The sequence below is a fragment of the Dipteris shenzhenensis genome, chromosome 32 (genome assembly GCF_047967505.1).
Source record: "Dipteris shenzhenensis isolate YYH24624 ecotype China chromosome 32, Dip_SZ_1.0, whole genome shotgun sequence".
NCBI classification, from domain to species: Eukaryota; Viridiplantae; Streptophyta; class Polypodiopsida; order Gleicheniales; family Dipteridaceae; genus Dipteris; species Dipteris shenzhenensis.
In genome coordinates this window covers 12,183,076-12,209,734 of record NC_141627.1, presented here as the reverse complement: position 1 = coordinate 12,209,734, position 26,659 = coordinate 12,183,076, and the positions used below count along the sequence as shown (strand labels likewise).

At 45.8% G+C, this 26,659-nt stretch overlaps 1 protein-coding gene across 1 annotated transcript in view; it reads right to left on the bottom strand.

Annotated features, from left to right (window-relative positions):
• Positions 1-26,659, bottom strand: part of LOC147880306 (uncharacterized) — a 272,580-nt gene that overhangs the window by 12,213 nt on the left and 233,708 nt on the right.

Sequence of the window (26,659 nt, the reverse complement as noted above, 5' to 3'; positions counted from 1 at the left end):
ATCTCACTGGAGTACGCAAGTGACCACGGTTATTTCTATCTCTAGTTGACATAGTTGTCACCTGCTTGATATGGTGACCTTGCGGTCACCTTGTTCGCTCGCCGACATAGTTGTCATCTGGCCAACTCGCTGACATGGTTGTCATTTGGTCAGCTATCTGACATAGTTGTCACCCTGGTCAGTTGTCTGACCCAGTTGTCACCTGGTGACATGGTTGTCATCTGGACAGCTCCCTGACATAGTTGTCACCTGGTCAGACCGGTGACATGGTTGTCATCTGGATAGCTCCGTGACATAGTTGTCACCTGGCCAGCTTGGCTTGAATTTGAATGCTTTAACTTGAATATCTGCAACAGTTCCCCCGCCACTATCATTCACCGTCCCGGTGAATGGGGTGAATGGATTATGCAGAGGCCAAGCTTTTCCAGGAGAGTAGTAGTACAAGGCTGTCCCAAAGGTGAAGGGATGCGTCAATTTTACGAGCAAAAACCTATGAGCAAGTTTATCCGAGCGTGTTTTTCAAGAGATTTTTAAAAATGTTTTTCTTTAGGAAACATGGTTTTTACACTTTTATTTTCACTAGAACTAGATCCCTTTATCATAAAAATATACAGACTAGTCACTCATTCATTTTTACACAACATTATTTTCTTATTTAGAGACATCCCTTTGTACCCCTGTTATTACCTTAAAAAAGTGTTGATTCCTTTAAGAAACATTCCTCATAATCACTCTCAATGTAATAATACTATGCATATATAATTACTTATTAACACATTTATATCATATGGCAATATCTTTTTAGTGTTTTTATAGCATATTTATGGACATGTTTCTAAAGAAGTTTAAATTACTATAAATAAGTATTAACTTGGGCTTATATATCACTCTCATAAAATACATGTAATATTTAATACTATATATGAAAGATTTTCCAAATTATAACTCCATAGATGTGCTCAAATGGGGTGTTCCAATCAATTTGAGTGGTTGAATGACTATATTTGGACATTGGATATGAAAGTTATGTCACTTTTAAAAGTGCTGTCCAAGGTAGTTTCGCCAGCGAAACTACCTTGGGAGACTTGCTTCAAAGGGGTTTCGCTGGCGAAACTACCTGGATGGCTTGCTTCAATGAGTTTTCTTTGAAGAAACTCTTTCATGAAGATAGGTTGAGAGAGGGTTTTCAATGTCACCCCCTATTAAGTAAAAGTTGTAAGAAGGATCATAAGGGAATTTTCATAGAGAAGTCTACTCTACATGTGGGTTTCTTCAAAAGCCATCCCATTATGCTCTCACCATTCCTACAGATTCATCTAAAGATTTTTGTATAAAATAGGCATTGCTATAATACTTTGCATATTTCTAAGTGAAACTATGTTTTCTTCTGATCGATTTTTGCCATATTTATGCATAGTTGGAAGCTTTTTTTTTCCTTCGCTCGGACGCTCGGAAGATTTCGCTCAGAAAATGCTCGTCCCCAAGGTGAAGGAGAGTACAATGTTGCAAAAATAAAATAAAAAATTACAAGAGCTCGTGGCCCCATAGCACCAAACAGAATAAAACAATGTTCACGGCCTGATAGAGGAAACATTAGCTGAAATAAAAGAGAATGCATAGTAAATCATGGCCTTACAGTGGGTGAAAACAACCCAAGATCAAAAGATGACACCATGTAGTAGTAAGGTCCATGTACATCACCGAGGGAAAGACCATACATCCCCAAAGAAGAAAGACATGTCCAGGAGCAACAACTTGCTAGATCATGAGAGCGGTAGACCAAAACTGCTATGTACTAAAGTGAGAGCTCGATCCAAGGAAGCAGTAAACCAAAAACTGCTAGATACAAAAGTCAGAGCGCTCCAAAAGGGAGGTCAAGCCGCACACCAAGGGAGCCTCAAGGAGCTGCCGATCCTCCCGATCATGTATTATCCTGCTTCTCCTCCTCAATGGTGTCCATGATATTCCTTAAGTTCTCACACTTCCCCTTGTACCGATGATAGGCTGACCTGTAATGATCATGGCGCGATTGGAGAAGGGCGACTTCATCTTGCAGAGAGGAAAGTTTTTGCTGCAGGGATTGATGTGATGTCTCAAGGGAGGCATTGCAGGCTGTCATGTTTGCAAGCTGTGTTTTGACCTCGCTGATCCGACTTTCAGCGGTTGCGTGCTCCGATGTATGGCGCTCCTAGAGCCTAGCATGCTCCTCCTGCAAAGCTGTAAGCTGAGATGTGAGTGTCTGTCTCTCTTTTTCCCAATCCTCCTGCTCCATGCGGTGTTGCCCTTGAAGCTCATCTCTGTCTTTGTGCCAAAGAGCCTCCTTTGTTGCAAGCTGTGACTCCCATCCCTATTGCTATGTGCGCGTGAGGCGCTCATACTCCAGTCGAAGGTGTTGCATCTGAGATTGTATGCATTGTGTATGTCCCGTGGAATTGAGAAGCGCTGCACCAAACTGATTGAATGTGTCGTCGAGGATTCTCTGCGCCATGTGGATGGAGCGCTTCGCCCAGGCATAGCGGTCCCCGTAGCTCAACTTGTTTGCTTTTTCTAGGATCCCACCAAATTCCTCAAAAACTCCTGCCATGGCTTGATCTTCCAACTTGTCCAAATCCTCCACAGGGGCGAGGGCATCCAAACTAAGCACGCGTGTAGGAGCTGTAGATCTGAGAGCGCCAGTGGACAAGGCATTGCGCAACGGAATGGTCACAACCTGGTCAACATCCTCTTCCTCCACATCCACGAGAGAGCATGTGCGCTTCGGCTCACGAAGGAGTTTATCGTAATCTTGATTCTGTGCCTCCCATTGTGCATCAATAGAGAATGACTGTCCCGAGGATGCTGCGATATAGTGGTCCAACATGTCATTTGCTTTGAGAGGAGCACAGTCAGCTTCAAAGGGCAAGGAACTGGCCGCAAAAACAGGTGGACCTACTCGAGGTGGAGCTGTGTCAGGTGGTCCCGTCCGATGTCGTCGAGGAGGAAGAACTATTGCAGATGAGGACTTGACAATGAAAGAGGGAACCTGCTGTCCTGAGGAAGTGACAATGAAGAGAGGGAATTGGCTGTCCTGAGAGAGAGGGAACCTGCTGTCCTGATGGGGGACCTGGCTAATGTCGCCAAGGAAGGAGAGAAGGAGCCGGATGTCCTGATGAGGGAGCAATCACCCTACAGAGAGGAGAGTGAAGGCCCAATGCCAACGAGAGATCGAAACCCCCAGATGCCTGAGATAATGGTGCCCTGTAGGAAGAGGGTACCTCGACAGAACTAAAGTGTGGCATGGAAAGTGGAAGGAACTGGTCCGTGGAGGCCATGGGAGCTGTGGAATCATCATGGACCATGGGAGGTGCAAAATCATCATGGATGGAGGAGGCGATAATGGGATCACTGACTGTACATACAGGTGAAGGAATGCGCATCGTCTTGGTTTTTGATCCTATGCCCGCGAAAAGTACCGGTAGCACCTGGCCCCCTGATTCCACTAGAGGTGTATCTGGGACATCAATCACCTGCTACTGAGACACCCCAGTAGTGGAAGAAGTGGGGGCTGTCGAAGGGGAGAGATGGTGAGGAGGGGATGGAGGACGAGAGGGAGGGGGAGGGGTAATGGTAGGAGGGAGAGTAGGGAAGTAAGATGGAATAGCGGGAGAAACTGAAGAGGTGGAAGGAACAATAAGTGAGGACGATGAGGGAGTGGGAGTAGCAATAGCTGTCGGATATGCAAAGGTCGAAGGTGAAGGAAGAAGCCGTGTCGGAGGGAAAGGGCACGTTGCATTTCACTGATGCAAAAAGTACGTGAGATGGGACCCACATGTGCAAGTGTGTGTACCTTGACGCTTGTGGACTGTACTTCGAAAGGAGGAGCAGAAGAATGCAGCAAAGTCGTATGGTTGAGTGATGCCGTTGAGGGCTGGCCGAATATCCTTCGTAATGAAAAAATGCCTTGGTGCAGAATATATGCACGAAAAGAAGTAACGGGTGATGACTGCTTCCTTGCTTGTAGCATCTATTGCTTTACGACACTCGTGTCCCCTCCGTTGAGATTTGCACTATGCAAGGAAGGAAGGAAAGAAGCAACTGTGACTCCCCAAAAGCTGGATGGACTGGGAGGGTGGGAAGGTGCAGGTAAGCGGACACTAGAGCTGGTGTAAGAGTATGTCGTGAACCGAGGAACTCAAAGGTGTCGCTATCCGTGTCATAAGACCGGATGAAAGTCGTGCACATCTTCCCATCCACCGAGGGAAAAACCACTTTGTCAAACTCTGTGAGGAATAATGCCTCAATCTCCGAGGTGGACAAGACAGATGAGAGCGAGAGATTGGGATCGAGCAAAAGTTTGTATACCACCTTCACCTTGGAATGAGTTGATGTGGGGGGAGAAGGGGAGGTGGGGTCGAGGGCCTGAGATCCTGCTAGAGAAGAGTAGTCCGAACCACCATGATCAGAACTAGATGCTGAAGCACTGCGAGAGGAGGTGGGTGAAGCCCGCTGTGACGGATGGGCACGATTCTCATCCGAAATCACTGTGATGTCTGGTCGAGGGCCTTTCGGACGTGGAATGTCTTCAGGGAAGTTCCTAGAAGCTGTGCCCTAGGAATCCTGTGTGGAAAGAGGAGAAGTGGGAAGAGGAGAAGACCCAAGGGTGGGATCCGAAGGAGCCTTGGAGCTCATCGTGGCGTAGAAGGGAGTGAAGAGAGTGTCCTTCGATAGGCGAGGCTTGCACTTAGGACGTGATTGTGGCATGAACCTGGCGGAGGTTGCTCCGTGATGCACTAGAGAAGCTGCTCCGTGATGCACCAGATAACCAGGGGAAGGAAGGTGGGGCTGTTGATGCAGAAGTGAGAGAGGGGGCTGTTGATGTAGGGACGAGAGAGGGGCTGTCTGTCGATGGAGAAGTAAGAAAGGGGGCTGTCCTGTGGAGAGGCGAGGGGAAGAGGGGCACGATGGGGGGTGCAGGAGAGGGGGTGCAATGGAGGGTGAGGGAGGGGGGGATTGTGATGGAGAGGAGAGGGAGGGAGTGAGGTGCGATGGAGAGGGAGGGAGGGGGGGTTTTGCGATGGAGAGGAAAGGGAGGGGGAGGGGATTGCGATGGAGAGGAAAGGGAGGGGGAGGGGGTTGCGATGGAGAGGAGAGGGAGGGAGGGGGGATTGCGATGGAGAGGAAAGGGAGGGGGAGGGGGTTACGATGGAGAGGAGAGGGGGGGGTCTGAGGTGCGATGTAGAGGGAGGGAGGGGAAGGCTTGCGATGGAGAGGAGAGGGAGGGAGCGAGGTGTGATGGAGAGGGAGGGGGGGGGGTGCGAGGAGAGGGAGGGAGGGAGGTGCCATGGAGAGGGTAAGAGGGAGTTGTTGGAGAGGATGGAGAGAGGGAGTGCGCTGTTGGAGAGGCGAGGAAGGGAGGAGGTTGAGAGAGGAGGGGGGGGCTGCGTAGGGAGGGAAGGAGCTGCGTAGGAGATGGAGGGGGGGGCTGAGGGAGGAGGGGCTGCATAGGAGATGGAGGGAGGCTGATGGATGAAAGGCGCAAGAGCTTGCAGTAGCAAGGTGGCGCAAGGAGAGGGGGAGCTTGGAGCAGGTGGCGCCAGGAGAGGGAGAAGTGACCAGCTGTGACATGAAGTTGGGGGTAATAAACTTCACGCACCTCTTCACTTCCTGCTGCTTTCGAACTGACAGCCAAAGATATTTATCATTGAGAATGGGACATTAGAAAGAAGCTTTTATGCCAAGATACCACACCATACTTTCCTCCCTCAGATGAGAATGAAGATGGTAACATCCCAAGTGATGTTGTAATCAAGCATAGGGAGAAGGAAAGGATCAGCAGAGGCCATAATCTCAGCGAGCCGGTCTGCGCCAAAGAGAAGAGCGATACGTTGTTGAAAGAAGATCTTGCGGCTCAACATGACATAAACTGATATACATCGAGGAGTTTGAAGGGGCTGATTGGGTCGGATGGGTAGATTCCGAGGAAACATTGCACCTCCTTCATAGACACCTTTACACTCAGCTCAAAACACTCTACAAATTGTCATTAGACACAGAGGCCTATAACTTTCAGTAGAGACATGATATCAGAGATTCAAGCACACAAAGAGATGTGCCTTGAGATGGGCTTCGCGCTGATATAAGTTTCATTGAAAACAGACAGACGGTTGAAGAGATATGGACAGTTTACTGGAAGGGGGTAAAAACTGTCATGAAAACAGACTGTCAAACACAGAGACTCATAACATTTTGCAGCAATATCTGATTCAAGATCTAAGCACATAGAGACATGCGCCTTAAAGAGAGCTTCGCGCTGATATATGTTTCGTAAGAAACAGAGAAGCGGCCAAAAGTTATGGACAGTTTACTAGACGGAGGTAAAAACTGTCGTGAAAACAGACTGTCAAACACAGAGACTCATAACTTTTTGTAGCAGTATCTGATTCAAGATCTGATTACATGTAAACATGCGCCTTGAAGAGAGCTTCGCGCTGATATAAATTTCATTACCATCGGACTACCGAGCAGAAAGTTATGAGCAAAACACTAACAGGGGATCAAACTGTCATGAAAACTACCCTCTACCCAGGCTAATTTCGCCTGAGCAGGATGCTCCCTCAAGACTCCACCTTCATCAACAATCCACCCCTCATAGATTTCGCCTAGAAGAGGGGAAGAAGTTTGCATGGTGACTCGGGAAACAAATGGACCATGTATGCACAGTGAGCGGCCGAATAGAAAGAACTTCCAAGGCTTTAAAAGAGAAAAGGACGAGACACTCAAGAGAGAGAACCTGAAGTGACCTTCATTATAAATAGAGTGAGAATCCACTTCAACACTACAAACACAAGGGAGAAGAAGAGGTTTCATACATACAAGAGGGAGCGAAAGCTCCAAGACTACTCATAGAGAGAGAATAAACTAGAGAGAGATGGACTCAAGAGTCTACATAAGAGAATATCTACAAGAGGGAGAGAAGGCTCATGGAAGAGGCTTGGGGAGACTAGAGCTACAGCAACATGAGACCTAATGGTGGAAGAGATTGATGAACAAGGGAGAGGAGGGCTCCTTTTATAGAGATTTTGTTACCCTCCTTCACCCATTTACAATTGCTGCCTGTAGATTCCTTTCCCCATCAATCACATAAGCACGTATGTCACCATCCATGTCCTTTTTGGCTACTCTTGCCATGTGTCCCATCAAAAGATGCTCAAGACTCTTAAAATATTGAGAAAGTCAAGAGTCTCCTCACATGGAGCCCATAGGGACCCTCTCTTTTCCACATGTCCACATCCTCCTTATTCCACATAGGAGTTCTAGAAGGATTCCTCTTGACTTCACACTCCTCCACATGCCTTCCACACGCTTGGCATGTGGCCTCTCTTATATTATTGGAACACATGGACATGAGCCCACCTCTTTATATGCCTCACTCTTCCTATTTTCTAAAAAACTCCATAATATCCCATACACAAATAACTCTCACCCCATACCCAAGGTATTTATAATTCATACCTATGGTATTTACAATGAGCCATTCCACTCATCCTCTCCATCCCATACAATATCATAGAAAATAGAAATAAGTGAGAGCCGCTAGGCTATCACTTGATACTCAAACTCTTATCAAACATAGAGAAAAACAATACCAATGCCAAATTAAAAATATCAATTTTTGGCGTCACATCTTTCCCCCCCCAGCAGATCCTCTCTAGTACAGAGAGGGTCTGGTGGCCCTCAAGGTGGTCGAGCATAGAAGAATTTAAGGCGATACTCATTGGTGCGTCCGGGTATCACCATGCCATCAACATCCTCAAGCTGATAGGTTCCATTCGTGAACTTCTTTTTGACTCGATATGGTCCCTCCCATCGACCGATAAACTTTTTGTCTAGCCGCTTGTCCAGACAGCTATCAAATCTCATTACCAAATCTCCTTCTGCAATATCTTTCTTCTTGCGTAATTTGGTATCAAAACGGGCCTTGCGCTTTTTTTGAGAACATTCCAAGTTTTGTAAGGCCTGTAATCTGCATTCATCCAAGGCTTCTAGCTGTACCAAGCATTGAGCATAGGCATCCTCCTGTCCTTCTATTCTTGCAACAGCTGTGCGAAGACTCTGTATCTCCAATTCAATGGGTAGAATGGCTTCTATTCCATACACTAGTTGGAATGGTGTAAACCCAATAGCTAGCTTGTGTGTGGTTCTGTAAGCCCATAAAACTTCTGCCAAGTGCCTATCCCAATGCCTTTTCTTGGTGTCAACAAGCTTTCCCATTGAATTGCACAACAATCCATTTGTTTTCTCAACCAAGCCATTACATTGGGGATAGTATGGCGTGGACATGCTATGATTTATCTTTAGCTTATGCACCACATCTTCAATTAGTTCATTTCTAAAAGAGGTTCCTCCATCAGTGAGAATTTCCAAAGGACAACCAAAGCGTGAACAAATTTGATCAAAGAGAAATTTGCAACTGTGCTTGCCTTGCTATTGACTGTGGCGTTGGCCTCTGCCCATCGAGTCGCATAATCTGTGGCCACCAATAAATAATGCTTGCCTTGAGATGAGCGAGGGAGTGGTCCCACAAAGTCCAATCCCCACCTCTCAAATGGTCCATATGCTGGAATAGGCTTCAAGGGCCCAGGAATCAACTGTCGCCTTCCAAACTTTTGGCATACTTTACAACTTCGACACCATTCATATACATCCTTATGGAGGCGTGGCCAAAAGTATCCTGCATTAAGAATTCTCGTAGCTGTGCTTGCTGAAGCAAAATGACCAGAGCATTCATGACACATTTCTAGGATTCTCCTAGTCTCCATGGGATGGACCACCCGACGGAGCACCTTATCTTTTCCCAATTTATAAAGAATGTCATCAACAATAGTATAGGGACAAGCCTTCCTTACCAATCTTTGCTTCTGTTGTGGAGTTAACCCTCGAGGAAACATGCCTTCTTCCACATATTGCTAAACATCTTGCAGTTCTGGCCATCCAGTGTCTACTAATGAACAAACTTGCAAAAATCAAACTGACTACATAGTGCCATAGCCTTTTGATTAAGCTCCTTCAAATGAGGACTTCTTGTCTTGTAATGCCCTTGCATTTGTTTTATAATAAGTTAAGAATCTCCTCTTACTTCCAATTCTTTAACTTGACTTTGAAGACAACCCTCCAAACCAAGAATCAAAGCATTATACTCAGCTGCATTATTAGTTGTGATACTTGGAAGCTCTTGTCCTCTTGCCCATTCCTCTTGACCTTCAGGATTCATCAAGACTATCCCCCCGGCTCCTTGTTGGCATGAAGGACTAAAAGCCCCATCAAAATACAAAACAAAAGCTGTTGGTGCTGTATCCTTTACATCTTTAATGTTCTCCTCTTTAATGTTCTCCTAGATCCTCTCGCCCTGTGAGCAAATCTGCCATAGTGGACCTAGTGGTATTTTCAGTGACAAAAGAGAAAGAGAACTCTTGAAGCTCTGATAACCATTTTGCAAATCTCCCCCCAAGATTAGGCTTGCGAACTAGATATGCTAATACAGACTGAGAGGTAAGGAAGAAAAATGGTCGAGGTAATAAATAGGAGCGAAACTTTCTAACGGAAAACACCAAAGAGAGAGCTTGCTGCTCCATTTCTTCATACCTTGTTTCCACATCTGTAAGCTGTCGGCTGGCATAATAGATGGGTTGCATTCTACCTGCCCCTCCTTTTTGTAGCAATACAGCACCAACTGAATGCAAAGATACACTTGGATTTACATAAAAGTCTTGAGACCAATCAGAGGGCTTCAATATTGGGCCCTTACTCATGGCCTCCTTAAGTTGCTGGAAAGACTCTTGTTGCTCCACACCCCATTGGAAAGAAACTCCTTTTCTTGTCAACAAGTTCATGGAATGCACTATCTCTGTGAAATCATCACAAAAGCGTTGATAATACTTGCTCTTTCCTAGAATTCTGCGAACACCAGTGACACTCTCAGGACTTGGCAATGCCATGATTGCTTGAACCTTGTCAGGATCCATTTGCAAGCCTTCTTTAGACACAATATGCCCCAACAAGACTACTTTTGTTTGAGCCAAATGACACTTGCTAGGATTTAGACACCCTTTTGCTTCATCAATCCTAGCTAAGGTCATCTTTAACTTCTCCATGTGATCTATGCACCGAGAATAAATGCAAAAATCATCCAAAAACACCCTTATGAACTTTCCCAAGTAAGGCTCAAGAACTTGACTCATGAACCTTTGAAATGTAGCTGGTGCATTGGTCAACCCAAAAGACATCACTCTGTAAGCAAAAACTCCCCAAGGTGTGACAAATGATGTTTTCTTTTGATCTTCCTCCCGAATACGAATTTGAAAGTAACCAGAATACCCATCACATATTGAATACATCTCATGCCCTGCTACTTGGTCTAGTATTTCATCTTGGAATGGCAAAGGAAAATGATCCCTCTTAGTGCATGCATTCAAAGGACGAAAGTCCACACAAACTCGCCACTTATTTCCTTTCTTTGGTGTGACAACTACAGGAGATATCCATTCTGAATCATCAACAAGAAAGATGAACCCCGCCTCAAGTAGTTGTGTTACCTCTTTCTTTAGTGCCTCAGCTTGGATCACCCCCAATCGCCTTAAGCGTTGCACAACTAGCTTGCTTTCTGGCTTCAACTCAATCTTGTGCTCCACAAGAGAGACTGGCCGAACCTGTGAATAGCTTGTTGCAAAGAGACATGGAAAATCATCTAGCATATCTAAGTACTGGAGCTTCTCACTACCTGATAGAGAATCACCAAGAAGCTCTTCATTGCGTTGGCGTCGTTTAGTGTGCTCCACATCCTCCACATGAAGTGTCTCTATAGGATCTTCTTGCACCACCACCTTGTTCCTTCCTGACTCATCCCGATCAGCACCAAGACAAAGACCAAAGGCCACTCCTTCCACCTCACCCTCTGAGTTGGACTCCTCGGAGCTACACCCTGTCTCTTCTTCTTCATCGGTTAAGTCAGAGCTTGAACTCTCTGATGTTGAAGACTCCTCCTTGACGACTTCCTTTTTTCGGCTTCTGATGTTGTAACGCACCTTATCATTTCCTGCAAAATCAATTCTCCAGTATCCCACTTTTGAACAGCCTTCACCTTGCGTAGCCAAGGCCTTCCCAAAATCAATGGATAGGCACGTGCATCTGGCTTGATAGGGATCACCTGAAAAGTAGTCGGCACAGAAATTCCACATACATCCGCTTCTAGATTTTTCACAACTCCCAAGGTCTTAACCCTAGTGTTGTCAGCCAATTTGATGCGATAAGGAGAGGTGGTACCAGAGTATTTTAAATCGGCATCTATCATGGTCTTCTCACTCATGACATTAATTGATGCACCTTCAACAATGTACACATTAGAAATCACTTGACCATCAATGATCACATCAACCACAGGTACATCATCACCAACATCTATATCTACCTTTTGAACAACAGGAATGGCACTTTTCTTCTTTTTCTTCTTTGACACTCTTGTGCTTGCTAGCTTTCCCCATTCCTTCCGTAGTTTTGAAGACAAAGCAAGTAATTGACCAAAGGTGATATGAGCTTCCTTTTCTTTAAGGTCGGACAACAAGTCATAGCTTTCAATTCCTTGTCCTAAAGGAAAGTCTGACTGGCTAATTCTCCTTCTAGATGCCTTCTTTTTCTTACTACGGTGTTCCTCTTCCTGATGTTCCTCATCTACTTCTTCCTTGCTTTCTTCTTCTTCTTTTGCTTACCACGCCCCCGTTTAGCCATCATTACCTCTCTTTCCTCATCCCCTGAAGAAGCTTCTAACAAGGATACTTGTTTTTCTTCTTTCTTTCTCAATCTAGGACATTTGGGGCGATAGTGATCTTTTTCATTGCATTCATAGCAAGTGACCCCACTCCTATCTCGAGGCCTATCTTCACTCTTTGGTGCTCTAGGTTGTCGTGCATTAACCAAATGCAATTTCAAATCAGCAAACTCTGCCATCAATTGGGAGAAATTATGATCTAACTCAGAGGACTTTGGTACCTGAGGAGTGCCCATTACCTGAGGAGTGCCCATTACCTCTCACCCCATACCAAGGTATTTATAATTCATACCTATGGTATTTACAATGAGCCATTCCACTCATCCTCTCCATCCCATACAATATCATAGAAAATAGAAATAAGTGAGAGCCGCTAGGCTATCACTTGATACTCAAACTCTTATCAAACATAGAGAAAAACAATACCAATGCCAAATTAAAAATATCAATTTTTGGCGTCACACCAGCCAACGTGCAAGAGGAGTATTCAAGGATGGAGCGGTGGCCAAAATAGAAGGGGTGAGCTAAAAATAGTGAGGTGCATAAAAATAGCCAACTTTATCCCAAATCAGCCAAAGATTGCCCAATATAGTGAGTTCCCGCCAATTTTAGCAAGCATTGCCAAAAATAGTGAAAGTTGTCCCAGGTGACCACGATGTACCCAATGACACAACGAATGACGAGGAGTACCCATTGAGAAGGAGGTGACAAGGTTGTCATGGAATAACGAAGTGACAAGGTTGTCATGGAATAACGAAGTGACAAGGTTGTCACGAAGATGACAAGGTGACAGGGTGGTCACTGAGACGACAAGGTGACAAGGTTGTCACTGGGATGACAAGGTGACAAGGTTGTCATTGGGACGACAGGGTCACAAGGTTGTCACTGGGATGACGGGGTGACAAGGTTGTCACTGGGTCGACAAGGTGACGGGGTGATGACGGGTGACAAGGTTGTCACTGGGACGACAAGGTGACAAGGTTGTGACTGGGACGATGGGGTGACAAGGTGGTCACTGGGATTGATAAGGTTGGCACTGGGACGACAAGGTGACAAGGTGGTCACTAGGACGACAATGTGACAAGGTTGTCACTGAGATGACAGGGTGACAAGGTTGTCATTGGGACGACAAGGTGACAAGGTTGTCACTGAGATGATAGGGTGACAAGGTTGTCACAGGGACGACAGGGTGACAAGGTTGCCACTGAGATGACAAGGTGACCAAGTGATGATGAAGACAGAAGGAGAAAGTGATCATTGGAAGACCAAGGGACATGAGTCCATGGGAAATGAGGTGACAAGAGTGAACATGGTGAAGCAAGGTGACAAGAGTGGACATGGTGAAGAAGGGTGACAAAAGTGATCATGGTAAAGGAGGGTGACAAGAGTGAATGAAGGAGGGTGAACATGGTGAAGGAGGGTGTCAAGGTTGTCATTGGAATGACCCAATGACAAGAGTCGACATGGTGAAGGAGGATGACAAGAGTGCACATGGTGAAGCAAGGTGACAAGAGTGAACATGGTGCATGGTGAAGCAGGGTGACAAGAGTGGACATGGTGAAGAAGGGTGACAAGAGTGATCATGGTAAAGGAGGGTGACAAGAGTGAATGAAGGAGGGTGAACATGGTGAAGGAGGGTGTCAAGGTTGTCATTGGAATGACCCAATGACAAGAGTGGACATGGTGAAGGAGGATGACAAGAGTGCACATGGTGAAGCAGGGTGACAAGAGTGGACATGGTGAAGGAGGGTGACAAGAGTGATCATGGTAAAGCAGGGTGACGAGTGAATGAAGGAGGGTGAACATGGTGAAGGAGGGTGTCAAGGTTGTCATTGGAATGACCCAGTGACGAGAGTGACATGGTGAAGGAGGATGACAAGAGTGCACATGGTGAAGCAGGGTGACAAGAGTGGACATGGTGAAGGAGGGTGACAAGAGTGATCATGGTAAAGCAGGGTGACAAGAGTGAATGAAGGAGGGTGAACATGGTGAAGGAGGGTGTCAAGGTTGTCATTGGAATGACCCAGTGACAAGAGTAGACATGGTGAAGGAAGATGACAAGAGTGCACATGGTGAAGCAGGGTGACAAGAGTGGACATGGTGAAGGAGGGTGACCCGGAGGGACAAGGATGTCACTTGAATGATCCAGTGACAAGAGTGAGCATGGTGAAGCAAGGTGAACAGGTTGTCACTGGGATGACCAGTGACAAGAGTGAAGAGTTTGAAAGGGGAAGACATGGGTTACCTAGAGATCAAAGCGAAGGAGAGAGAACACCCCCTTTTTTTTAAAAAAAATTTAAAGTAAGGGTAATACAAGAATCACCAGGAGAGAGATGCTTACTGAACATAATATTTCCGTACCCTTGATCCATTTACGGGTGCTGCTAACCTTTTCCCTTCCAAGGTCGCCAAGTAAACACTGCCACTTAGAATAATTTTGATGATGTAGAAGGGACCACTAATGAACTTACGTTTATGCTTCAAGAACTTACTCGAATATAGCAAAACCAAGTCACCAACTTTGAACTCTCTCTTCCTGAGATTCCTGTCATGCCATGCTTTCTGCCTCCTCTGCCATACTTCCTGACCAAGGACTGCTTCACGACGATGTTCGTCCAAGGCTTCAAGATCCCATAATCGCTCAAGCGTGCATGCTTCCAAGTTACCATCCATCTCTGCCATAACCCTAGTGGTCTTTATGTGGAATTCATAGGGCATAACCGCCTCCAGGCCGTAAACTAGTTGGAATGGTGAGTACCTTTTTTTTGTGAGAAGAAATCTTTTATTGCTGTAGAATAATTACATTCATAGTTACTTCGAAAATGCAGTAACTACTTCTCAACTAAAGATCTCAGTATAAGCTGTATACACATCCTGATCAATCAAACGAGTCTGAACACAATCATAGAATGATTGCTGCAGAGATCGTTTGAAAAATACAAAAGATGAAAATAGTGGATCACCAAAGACTATGATTTCTGTCCATCCATAAATTCCATAGTGCCCAGTAGCGTACCCATACAAAAAATAAGTCAAAACCCTGTCTCGCTGGATGAAAACCAAACAACCAGAAAAACCTACCAAAAGTAACAGTAGGAAATCTCGCTCGAAGCCTCTGTCGGATGAGACCGATGAAGTCACAAGTATGTCGACAGAACCAAAAGATGCGAAGCACAGATTCAGTGCAGGCCTCTGTGACAAATAGCCGGAGCAATATGTTTGTGTGCGAGTAACTGACCAGATGGAAAAATGCCAAGCAGGAGTCGCCAAAGGAAAAGCTGTTGCCGAAGAGGGACTTTGTAATGCCAAAGGAGACGCAGCCGTTTTATCCACCACTTTAGTGGGCGATCCATATGCCAAACAGTATTTGCTCTGTCAGAAATCCAAGGCGGAAGTAATAAGACTTTATACAGAGATGACACTGTGATATGTGAGAGCTTCAAGGGACGGGCTGAAGAGGAACAAGAGTGTAAAATCCAATCCTCAAGCCTATTCTGAAGTTCCAAACGAAGTACCGGCAAGAACGGTTGAAGCATTGCTGAAATCCTATGCCATAAAGGACGATAATGAGCTCCCAAACCGTATTTGCTAGCAGCCATAGAAAAGGATAAAAGTGTGCCATCATCCTGAAGTACATCCGCCACAGATGAAATGCCTTTGAAGGAGAGAAAATAAGAGCGTCTGGGTTCTTGTATGGCCAAAGAAGGGTGGAATACTTTAGACCAATAAATATTCTCAGCCCTCAAAGAATTTCCCGACAGAGAATCTCGGCCATGCCATTCCAAGTGGGATAAAATATGTTTCTAATCAAGAAGCAGGCGAGAGACAAAAGGGCAGCCTCTGATCTTGCCTTGGATAGAGCCAAATAGGAAATCCCACTGAGTAGGCTGCCAATGCCCAAAGGCAGAAGTATGAATATGTAATAAGAGAGAGCGGATCATGAAAGCCCAAGGCTGATCTCCTTGCAAAAACTGCAACATCATTTTCCCTCTGTGAGCAAGTAAATGCATTTGAATATTGAGAATGTTCAGACCCCCGTGCATCTTTGGAGAACAGAGACGATGCATAGAGAGTAATCTGAGACTTTTCTTGCCATTTTTTGAACATAAAGGAAACCAGATATGCCTTAGTGAACATAATGAGAGGCAGATAAAATTGTGTGTATGCTAACAAAATTGATTGTGTGATTCGCAAACGAACATGTAATGGCTAAGTTGCAAGCTTCCAATATTCAAGTTTTGCCCTCAACTTTGTTAGCACCCAATCAATTTGTTGGGAACGGGTGAGTCCCCAACCTAGAGGCTAGCCAAGATGTCGAATCAATTGAGAGGCGGGGACAATTTCCCCATGCCACAAAAGACTGTGCCATTCCTAAGCATGCAACGGCAACAATTTTGATTTTTGAAAATTGACCCGAAGACCGGCAGCCAATCCATATGTAGAAAGAGCCTGCATAATCATGGACAGATCACTCCGAGTATTTTTTGGGGTAAAGAATGAATCATCAGCATATGCTTGAGCGATCATGCTATGACTGCCAGGAATCTCCAAACCGGTCAGTGTCCAAAAGCTGGTCCAGATATTGAAGCATTGGATGAGTGGCTATGGCAAACAGTAAAGCACTTAGGGGACATCCTTGCCTAATAGAACAACCAAGAGTCCAAGATGTAGAAATATCCCCTGAAAGTATGCAGGCAGCTTTACTATCTTGATATAGCTAAGTGATAACTTGCTGCATTTTTGTGCCAAATCCCAATGCCTGCATAGTCGATGAAATAAAATCCCACTTAACAGTATCAAAGGCTTTGGCAATATCAACTTGCAATAACAAAACATCCTGCTGCGTGTATTTGGCATATTCAATTCCAACATAGGCATTAGCAATGTTATCTGTGATATGCCTACGCGGGACAAAGCCATATTGGGCAGGATGCAATCCATCATGTAAAAACCTCTTTAGCCGATCGACAATCATTTTGGTAGTGACTTTGTAAATGACTGGCATAAGGGTGATAGGTCTCCAGTCTGCCAAAGATTCACAAATTTGCTTTTTTGGAAGGAGTTTAACAAGACCTCTCTTTCATGTATCTGGCATTTTCTGATTTTGCCATGCAGCATTCACCATATGTAGCAATGTATGCTTCAAAAGAGGCCAATATTCTAGAAAAAACTCGACTGTAAGACCATCCCATCCTGGAGATTTCCATCTGCCACAGCATTTGATTACATCTGACAATTCCCTCTCAGTAAAAGGTTCCTCGAATTCCAAAGCTTGAGTAGTGGAAATAATAGGAGAAACATGCTGTAATAGTAAATTTCATGCAACCAAAACCTGCTGTGAGGGAGGAACTGTAGAACCAAACTGCTGAGAGAAATGATGCACACAAACAGAAGCAAGCTGTGACCGTGAGGTGGTCCATGATCCATAAGGCATAAGCACCCTGCAAATTTCTGTTTTTAATCTCCTCTGATGCAAGCTTTTGAAAAATTGTTTGGAAGAGCAGCCTTTATCTGTAAAGGCTCTTTGTCTTGCTCTAGTCTCCCATTTAGCCAGTTTCCTCTGATCATTGAGTTTAAGACAATGTCTAGCCTGGCATAGTGTTGTTTGTTCATGCAGGGACAACGAACGAAGATGGCTAAGTTCAGTGAGGTCCTGACAAGTGAATTTGGCCTGAGCAATAGTTTCCCTCAGAGTCTTCATGTAAGACTTGCCATAACCTCTAATCACAACTTGCATTTTGGAAACAAAAGAATCCCAGGCATCATCAATATGAATATGGCTGTGAGAAAACAAAGAATGAGATGCTTCAGTAACCATGGCCTTGAAAGCAGCATGTTGCAAATAGCTATTGTTCACGATCAGATGTCGCCTTTGTGGCAATCTATCATCTGGCATAGCATGAAAGGATAACCGCAACCATAGAGGTGCATGATCTGAATGCACGAAGGCATAGTCAATCCACATTTTGCATGTAAAATCACCATTTTGTTGCGGAGCTACACTATACCATCGATCCAGACGTGCCTGATAAGAAGAAAGGACATTATGTTGGAAGGTGTATCCAGGTGACAAAGGCTGCAATTCCTTCCAAAGGTCAACCAAATCCAGATGCATCAGTAATTGAGACCATGCATGCCTTTCAAGGGTTAACATATGAGTATGTCTGGAGGTATTGTCACCCTGTTGTGGAGCATTATTGAAATCCCCACATATAAAGGCATGATATCTCCATGGATATTGTTGCATGGCATCCCAAATTGCAGTTCTTTCTCTAGAGGATTGAGGTGCATAAACAGAAGCAAATTCAAACACCTCTCCTCGAATGATGCATTGAAGAACAAGCCATCTGCCTTTGTTGTCATTTAAAGCAATAACTGGTTGAAGCTCATGTTTGATCAGAAGGACTACCCCTGAGAAAGAGTGCTCCCCAGTATAGAAAATATCATAGCCACAATAGTGTCCAATCTTTCCTGCACAGACATGTTGGTTGTGTTCTTGTAATGCCACTATGTCAGGCTGAAATCTATTAATATACAGCCACACAGATTTCCATTTCCTACTGTCACACATCCCTTGGACATTGAGTGTAAAACATTTGATATGAGCAGTCATATTTACAGATATTTATAGTAATATAACAACTATGTACAACATCAAACTTCATGATGTCAACCCTGCATTTCTATCTCAGGGTCAAGGCCTCTCCCCTGAGAAGAAGTATCCACCTGAGGAGTAGACAGCAAAGTAGCAACCTCTTCTTCAAGGAAGAGTGTTCTGCTAGATGTCACTGCAGCCCATGTGATCCCAATTCCTGTATTGACCTCTGGGGTGTTTCCACTAGAAGATGCACCATTCCAAGTGCGAAGGGGTGGAAGTCTTCGAGCAAAAATAACTTTTCTTGGACTTTGACATCCATCAGTTGGAGGTTTCTATCCTTTTGTCGAGGGTTGAATAGCAGGAGGTGAATGTGAAGAAACATTCCCATTTGAAACCACTGGAGCTTTGCCTTTATCCTGAATTCCAGAAAACTGTCGACTACCTCTGTTTTAATTTACAATGGAGGTAGGAGCATCTTTAGTAAGCATTTGAACCGGCAAAGTAGCAGGAGGCATTTTATGCTGATTCATTGGACACTGTGAAGCCATGTGTCCAAATTTTTTGCAGTCAAAACAAGCCCCTGCAAATAATCCCCATTTCAATTTATAAAAAGCACTTCCCATGTCTACATTATTCACCGTGACTGAATAAGAGTCTGGTGTGGGATTATCAGTATCCCAGAGAATGCAAAATCGATTCGAGTTGCCATTAGGCCGTGGTGGGCAGACCACTTTGCCTAAAGATGCTGCAATTTTAGGCAAGAGTGAGGCCATGCATTGTGGGAAGTCTACAACTTCAACCCAGACCGGACATCTGTGTTGTCGGATTAAAGCCTGAAAATTCCTTGTGGGAGACCATGGCAATACATGCACCATTTGCTGCCCAAAAAAGAGGGGCGAATGTTCCAAAAGCATTTGTCTGTGTATCTCATCCACCATAATATCCTCAAAAAAAACCCTGGCTGCATAGTGTACTTTGCGAACAAACAAGCCAGCCAGTGTGCGAGTCAACCAGTTGCCTATCTCTGTAGCAGGTGGCATCCGGCCTGGAAAAAATAAAATGACTGCATTTTTAGCATATCCTCTGACTGGATCCACAATTTCATCTACTTCAACCATCAGGCCAACCGATGGAACCGAGTCTTTCCACTCTTTCCTTGTGTCTGCAAATCCTTCATGCATGACATCATAGCCTAGTTGGGCCTTAAGAGTATCATGTACCGGGTCATGCTGACCCTCAGCCTGCTTTTGCTTCTTGCAGTGAGCCGAACGCTCCTTTTGAAAAGTTTTTTCATAGGAATATTCAGCCATAGCTTTGTAAAAAGTGGAACCCAGAAAGGAGGTACCTGTAAAGTGATAGTGGAGGAAAAAAACCAGTCCAAAAAAAAAAGCCCACAGGAAGCCCACAGAGAAGAGAAAAAGAGTATATTTGTAAGGAGAAAGAAGGGAAAGAGGGATGTAGAGGTCGAGAGAAGATAAAAACAGTTTTGTAGAGGAAAAAGAGAGAAAAAACCAGTAAAAAAACCCAGATGAACTATATTTCAGAGGAAAAGGGAAGATTTTGGTGATGGGAAAGGTGTACCAGACCCAAAGACTCAAGAGGAGAGAAACGGGAGCAAAAGCCTTCAAAATCAGCGCGAAGATGTAGTCCGCAAGCAAATCCCTGTGTGGAAACGCCGGAGATGAACTGGGAGCAGCAAACTGCAGCAGGCGGAACTGTCCGTACAGGCCGTACACCTGTACGGAATCTGTACGGAACTCTGGCGGGCTGTACGGCAGGTAATAACTGCTCCAAAACACCGGTTTTTGGGCTCTGATGCAGCGCAACAGGGAGCTGAGGCTCACGGGCTGGTTGCGGGAGGCTCTAGAGCTGTTCTATAAGGCTTCTCTCTCTCCCCTCTCACTCTACATACATACACACACACACACACACCCACCCACCCACCACTGGAATGGTGAGTACCCAGTGCTCACCTTGTATGCTGTCCTGTAGGCAAAAAGAGCGGCTGGGAGTAGAACATCCCAATCCTCCAAGGAATGGAGACATAGGCAAGCCACAATATGAGACATGGTCTGATTGGAACTCTGAGCCAAGCCATTGGCTCGAGGGTAGTATGAGCTAGATGTTTTGTGAATGATTTGTAGTTGGGTGATGAGGTCAGCAATAACATCATTCAGAAAATGGGTACCTCTGTCACTCATCAATTTCACAGGACATCCAAACAGTGAGATGATTTGATCATACAAGAAGGAAGCCACTTCGAGTGGCGGGAGAGATTGATCCAACAAAATCCAATCCCCATTTATAGAAGGGTGGTACAGGGCTGGAGGGTTGAAGGGGTAGGTACTCCCTCCGGGTAGGCTTTGGTTTACCTCTTTGACATGAGTCACAGTGGCACACATGAGCATAGCAGTCTTGGAATAGCTTTGGCCACCACAATCCCGAGCGCATTATCTTTCTAGCCGTGGCCTCTGGTGCCATATGACCTCCCCCCATTCCTGAGCGAGCCTCTTGAAGGATGGGCTGTGTTTCATGAGGGAGCACACACCACCTTAAAATATGGTCTTTCCCCAACTTGTATAGCTGACCCGCAATTAGTTTGAAAGGAGCAGCTTGAACAATGTGCCTCCGCTTTTGTGCTGGGGTCAGTCCTTTGGGAAACTCACCTGTGGACAACAAATGTACAATGTTTGCATACCATGGTGGGAAGTAGTCCACCGCAAACAGACAGTCATCTTTTGTTACTGTGACACCGACACGGAAGAGGCCCGCATCTGAAAGGTCATCATCAATTCCTATGGCTGCTTGATCCTTGACAAGTGATCTGCAGGTTGATGCAATCGTCCTGCTCTCACTAGGATGTCAAAGTCAAACTCTTGAAACAGAAATATCCACTTGCTCAGTCTGCCCCCAAGCGTGGGTTTATTCAACAAGTACTTGAGAGCTTGATGATCAGTAATGATTATAAACTTATTGCCCAATAGATAATGCCGGTACTTTGTCATGGCATAGACCATGCCCAAACCCTCGTGTTCAGTGGTGCTATAATTTCTTTCTGCTCCGTTGAGTTGTCTCCTCGCGAAATGCACAGGTAGGTCCAGTTTGTGCTCTTCATCAGGTTGGGCCAATATAGCGCCAATTTCCAGTCCACTTGCATCTACATGTACATGGAAAGTAACATCCCATTGAGGTTGCCGCAAGATGGGTGCCTTCACTAGACGGTCCTTAAGATTCTCAAAGGCCAGTTGTTGAGGTGCGGACCAGGTGAAGGACAGTTCCTGACGAAGGAGTTCTGAGAACCGGATGAATCTTCTGTAATAACCCACATGTCCCAAAAAGGACTTGACTTCTCGAGATGTGCGAGGAATAGGCAAGGTCTGTATCACCTCCACCTTTGCTGGGTCCGTAGTCATTCCCTCAGCCGAGACAATGTGGCCAAGGAGAACCCCTCGCAAGGCGAGGAAGAAGCACTTGTTAGGATTTAAGCACAACCTGGCCTCTCTGCACTTATCAAAAACCCACATCAACTTCCCGCATCAACTTACTCATGTGGTCAATTTGAACAGCAAGTTCGAGATGAGAAGCATTCTTACCATTGAACACCGAAACGTCATCCAAGAATACCTGGAGAAACTTCCCCATGTTCTCCTGGAAGAGTTTGGTGACAAGACGTTGAAGTGCATTGCACAAACCAAAGGGCATCATCCGGTAAGCATAAGTTCCCCATTAGGTGACGAAGGTAGTCTTTAATTGATCTTGCTCTCGCACTCGAACTTGGTTGTACCCATTGTATCCATCCATGAAGGAGTAGAGAGCATGCCCAGCTATGGTTTCTAGCACCCTGTCAGTGACGGGGAGAGGAAACCTATCCCGACATGTGGTGGAATTCAATCTCCTATAGTCGACACAAACTCGGAGTTTGCCAGTCTCTCTTTTGGGCACCACTAAAAAGCCACTAAGCCATTTGGAGTAGTCAACAGGGTAGATCAACCCTGCTTGCTCCATCTTTTGAATATCAGCATGGACAGCCTTGCCATAGTTAGGATCCATGCGATATGGTCATCTGATCACCGGGTCTGCTTTCGGATACAGTTTGATGCGATGTTCCATGAACTCAGCTAGTACTCCCTTTAAATCCTTATATGACCAGGCAAATACATCGATATACTCTTGAAAAAAATCAGACAATGCAGAAGGGAGATAATCATGCTCCCAGACCCAGCTGGCTACCTTGAGATGTCGCGGTTGGTCCTCTGTTCCAATATTAAGATACCTCCAATCCCTGGCATGGTCAACCTGAGGTATGCTTTATGATGTGAAGTTGTTCGGTTCTTCTACTCCCACCGCTGGGTGCACAAGATTATCATCTAGAGAAAAATCCCCCACTACTTCCATCCAAGAGCTCGGAAAGGACGGTTGGGTGTCTTCTGGAAATGGTTGAGATGTCGAGGTAGCACTTGGGCCGCAATTCTCTTTTTGCCTTTTTGTGCTTGCTTGAGCATTCCTCTGTATGGTAGTCCATCCACCTCATATGTAGTTTTAGGAACCTCCTGTGTCGTTGGGGGGTCAGCTTCTGACATGTATAAGTCAAGTAGAGCAAGGTCCGCGACATCTTGTTCTCCCTATATGCTGTGGGCTTGCCTTGCAGGTCTAAAGTTCTAGACTCCAGTGTGAATATGGATAATTCCTTCAAGTTGTTCAGTCTCTTGGCCCCTCCTAGGTTGGTCAGGATGCACAATGGATTCAATAATCCTTCCAAGAGTCATGTCCGGTACCACCTGCCTTCGAGTGACATTAGTAAATAGGTGGTCATCCTCTCCTTCTGTAGGTCCATGAGTGTCTTCTCCAGTACCAACATTGTGCTCAACCACTACATCATCTATGTGGTCATCCTCTTCTTCCGCAGATTCATGAGTGTCCTCTTCAGTACCATCACTGTGCTCAGCCAGCTCATCATCTTCTTGTATAGCATCCTCTTCTGTTGTGACCCCATGGTCTTTTTCCTGGTATGAGGCATCCATGTCGTGTGCCTCCATTGCTTCCATTGCTGCTTCATGGTCTTGTCTTTGAGTCACCCTGTTGACCTCTCCACCACTTGGTCTGGTACTTGTGGTCATCATTCGCTGATACATGTGGGGATTATTACAAAGACCAAAAGGCATCCATTCATACATTAGGTCAGCCAAACCAGGTGGTGCAGAGGCTTCCTGGCTCACCTCTTGCGCATTCCGTGAAGTACCAAGATGGGCTTCAGGATCCTCTTCTGGACACAACTCCACCATGTTGATGGCTAAGGATCCCAGGGCTCCCATCCAATCCAAGTTGACAGCTTCTTCCTCATCTGGTCCAGTATGTTCCAACAAGTCTCTTGTGCTGCTGTTGCATAGGTTTCATCTTGGAAGGATGAGTCCTCCACATAGGCCAGCTCTTCTTTCTGTAGGGGCCAATCCCCAAGTGCCCATCGCTCCTCCTCCACCCCTTCTTCTTCTTCAAAATCCCCTTCCCCAAGTTCCACAGGTCGGTGATGAGCCCTCCCAGTAACCATGTCTATTTCCAGGGATATGGATCCCAAGGGCAATTGAACTTCATCACTTGACCAAACTTGAATGGCCCTTGTTGAGCGTAACCATGGTCTACCGAGAAGTATAGGATAAGTCTGCTCACCCTCCGTCATATCAAGTACGATAAAATTGGACGAGAATGTAACTCCCCCAATCTTCATGTGAACACCTTTGACAGCCCCCATAGGCTTCACCTTGTGTTGATCTGCCATGCGCACTTGAAAATGTACGTCAGTTGTCAATTTCAAACTCAGTTGTTGAAGAGTAACTCTCGGCATGATGTTCACTACTGCCCCACCATCCAAGAAAACATCTTTCAGCTCCACCCCGTTGATTTCCACTACAAGCTTAGGACTTTGTTCACACGTGAGGACAGCCTAGGCTGAGCAATTGTCTAGTGTTACCCCGTCTTGAACTGTTACCGTCTCTGGTGTGGGCCCGCCCTGAACAGATCCCCTTTGGCGACCTCTTGGCATGCGATTTAAGAATGCAATAGTCTGATGCTTGATATGTGGAGACAATTGACAGAGTTGTCGTAGGGTGATGTTGGGCCTAAAATCCATCAAGTCTTCCATCAAGGAATAAGGCCGGACAATCGCAGTAGCCTTTTGTGCCTTCATCCGTCGAGCTTCTGGCCGAGGGTCGAAGCTCCCCCAGGGGAGAGAATGTGCCGCTGCATTCTCAATCAATGTTTCCTGTGGCAACTCTTCCATCACCCATTTCCCCTTTTCTTGGACACTATTAGGCTTCAACCCCCTCTCCTTCTCTTTGTTCATTGTGCTTCCTGAGTGGAAAGTGGATGGGCTTGCCTGTGACTCCTCGCGTTTTTGCCCTAAAGTTGTCACTTCCATTGCAAACCTCACTATTCTGGACTTGTGGGAGGGGAATTGAGGTGTGACGCCTTCATCTTCCAAGCTAGATTGAAGATCTTTGGTGACACTCCTGACCACTTCTTGGTACCTTGAAGGCATAGATTGCTCACTTGGAGTTAAGGTAGTTTTAGAGCTATTGATAGGTCTTGATGGCTGTGAAGCCCTTCGGGTTCTTTCTGATCCACTTACAGGAGAGGACAAGGGTGATGCATTCCTGTGCCAACTGTCCACCTTGGAGGAAGGAGGTGGGGATGCTTCTCTAGTGACTGAGTTGGTACTAGTTGGTGATGAGGCCTCCAATATTGATGTTGAGTCATCCTTACTACTTTCACCCTTCGTTTGTGATCTTGTCATAGCTCCCAACACTGCACCAATCATATGGGGTTTGTCACCCTCCCCCGCCACTACTACATCAACCATGTTGACTTGTGATGTTGATTCCCCTCTGCTATTGGGACAATCGCTGGTGTAGTGGTCATTTGTGTTGCACTGTGTGCAAGAAGGTCCCCCAAACGGTTGTGTACAGTCATCTTGGTAGTGGCTGTACTTGCCACATCTGTAGCACATGATGGACCTACGGAAGTTGGTACCTCTGCCTCCACCTCCACGTCCACCTTGGAACCGATCCCATCGACCGCAGTTATAAGGGGATCCATATCCACCTCCTAACATAGGTGGTTGATACTATGCATAGTAGGACGGAGGATAGAAGTATGGAGCCCTAATCTGACTGGGAGTAGGAGCTTGGAGCAAAGGTGGATTAGGAAGTAGTGGAGGTGAAATGGTGGGATGGGTAGGTGGTTCAGGTGCCTTCACAGGGGCTGAAGCTAGGGGTACTGACCCCGAAGTGGTCGGTGCAGCTCTGTTGACTGTAGCCACCAGTGGTTCCCCGGTTGGATACTCTGATAGAAGCTTCCTTAACCCCTTAAGATACCTACACTCGGAGGCATCATGTCCATGAATTTCACAAAATGTGCAAAAGGAGGTCGAGGCAGGTACCTTACGCTTCGATGGACATTCCCAGTAGCCATGGCCAGAACCCTTGCAGTCGGTGCGCCAGAGACCACTTCTTATCTGAGTTTCAAAGGGTGACGGTCCATCCACCCTTGTTCTGTCTTTCAAACCTTCTTTGATTTCTTCTTACTCCTTCTTGAGTTGCTGCCATGCCTGTGAGTCCTCTTCTCTCGGAAGTTGGGTGGTCTGGGTGGGTGTTGAGGCGAAACTTAACTGGGACCGTTCCATCTTCACCGCTTCCCTCAGGAAGACTTGTACTGAGGCATGCTCAGGGACTTTGTCAACCAGCCTTATAGCAATGGTGGAGGGTAAAGCCTTCAAAAACCACCCCTTCATGATAGCGTCATTGGGTGGCATAGACATCTTTGCGGCCAGGACCCTCATCCTTGTGTACATCTCCGAGATACTTTCGCCAGGCTTGATGGTATCAGTGGATAACTCTTGGACTGACATAGTTGTCACCCGGTGACATGGTTGTCATCTGGACAACTCCCTGACATAGTTGTCACTTGGTCAGCTCGGCTTGAATTTGAATGCTTGAACTTGAATATCTACAACACAGATCCTCATATGAGGGACCGCTCTGCCAGTGTTAGGATTCCAGATGCCTTTTATACAGAGGAGGGCCTTACAGAGATAATGTTGAGAGCATGGGTATCTCATATGCAAGATGGGCAGCTTTCTCCGTCAGACTTAGCTGCATTCCTCTCTGGTATTAGCGACTTTTTTATTTCAGTTGCATGTATCAGGAGCGGTGAGATCCTCAGGCGTGAGATAGGTATCCGTCAGCAGTTGGATGCCCTCCAGAGGGAGG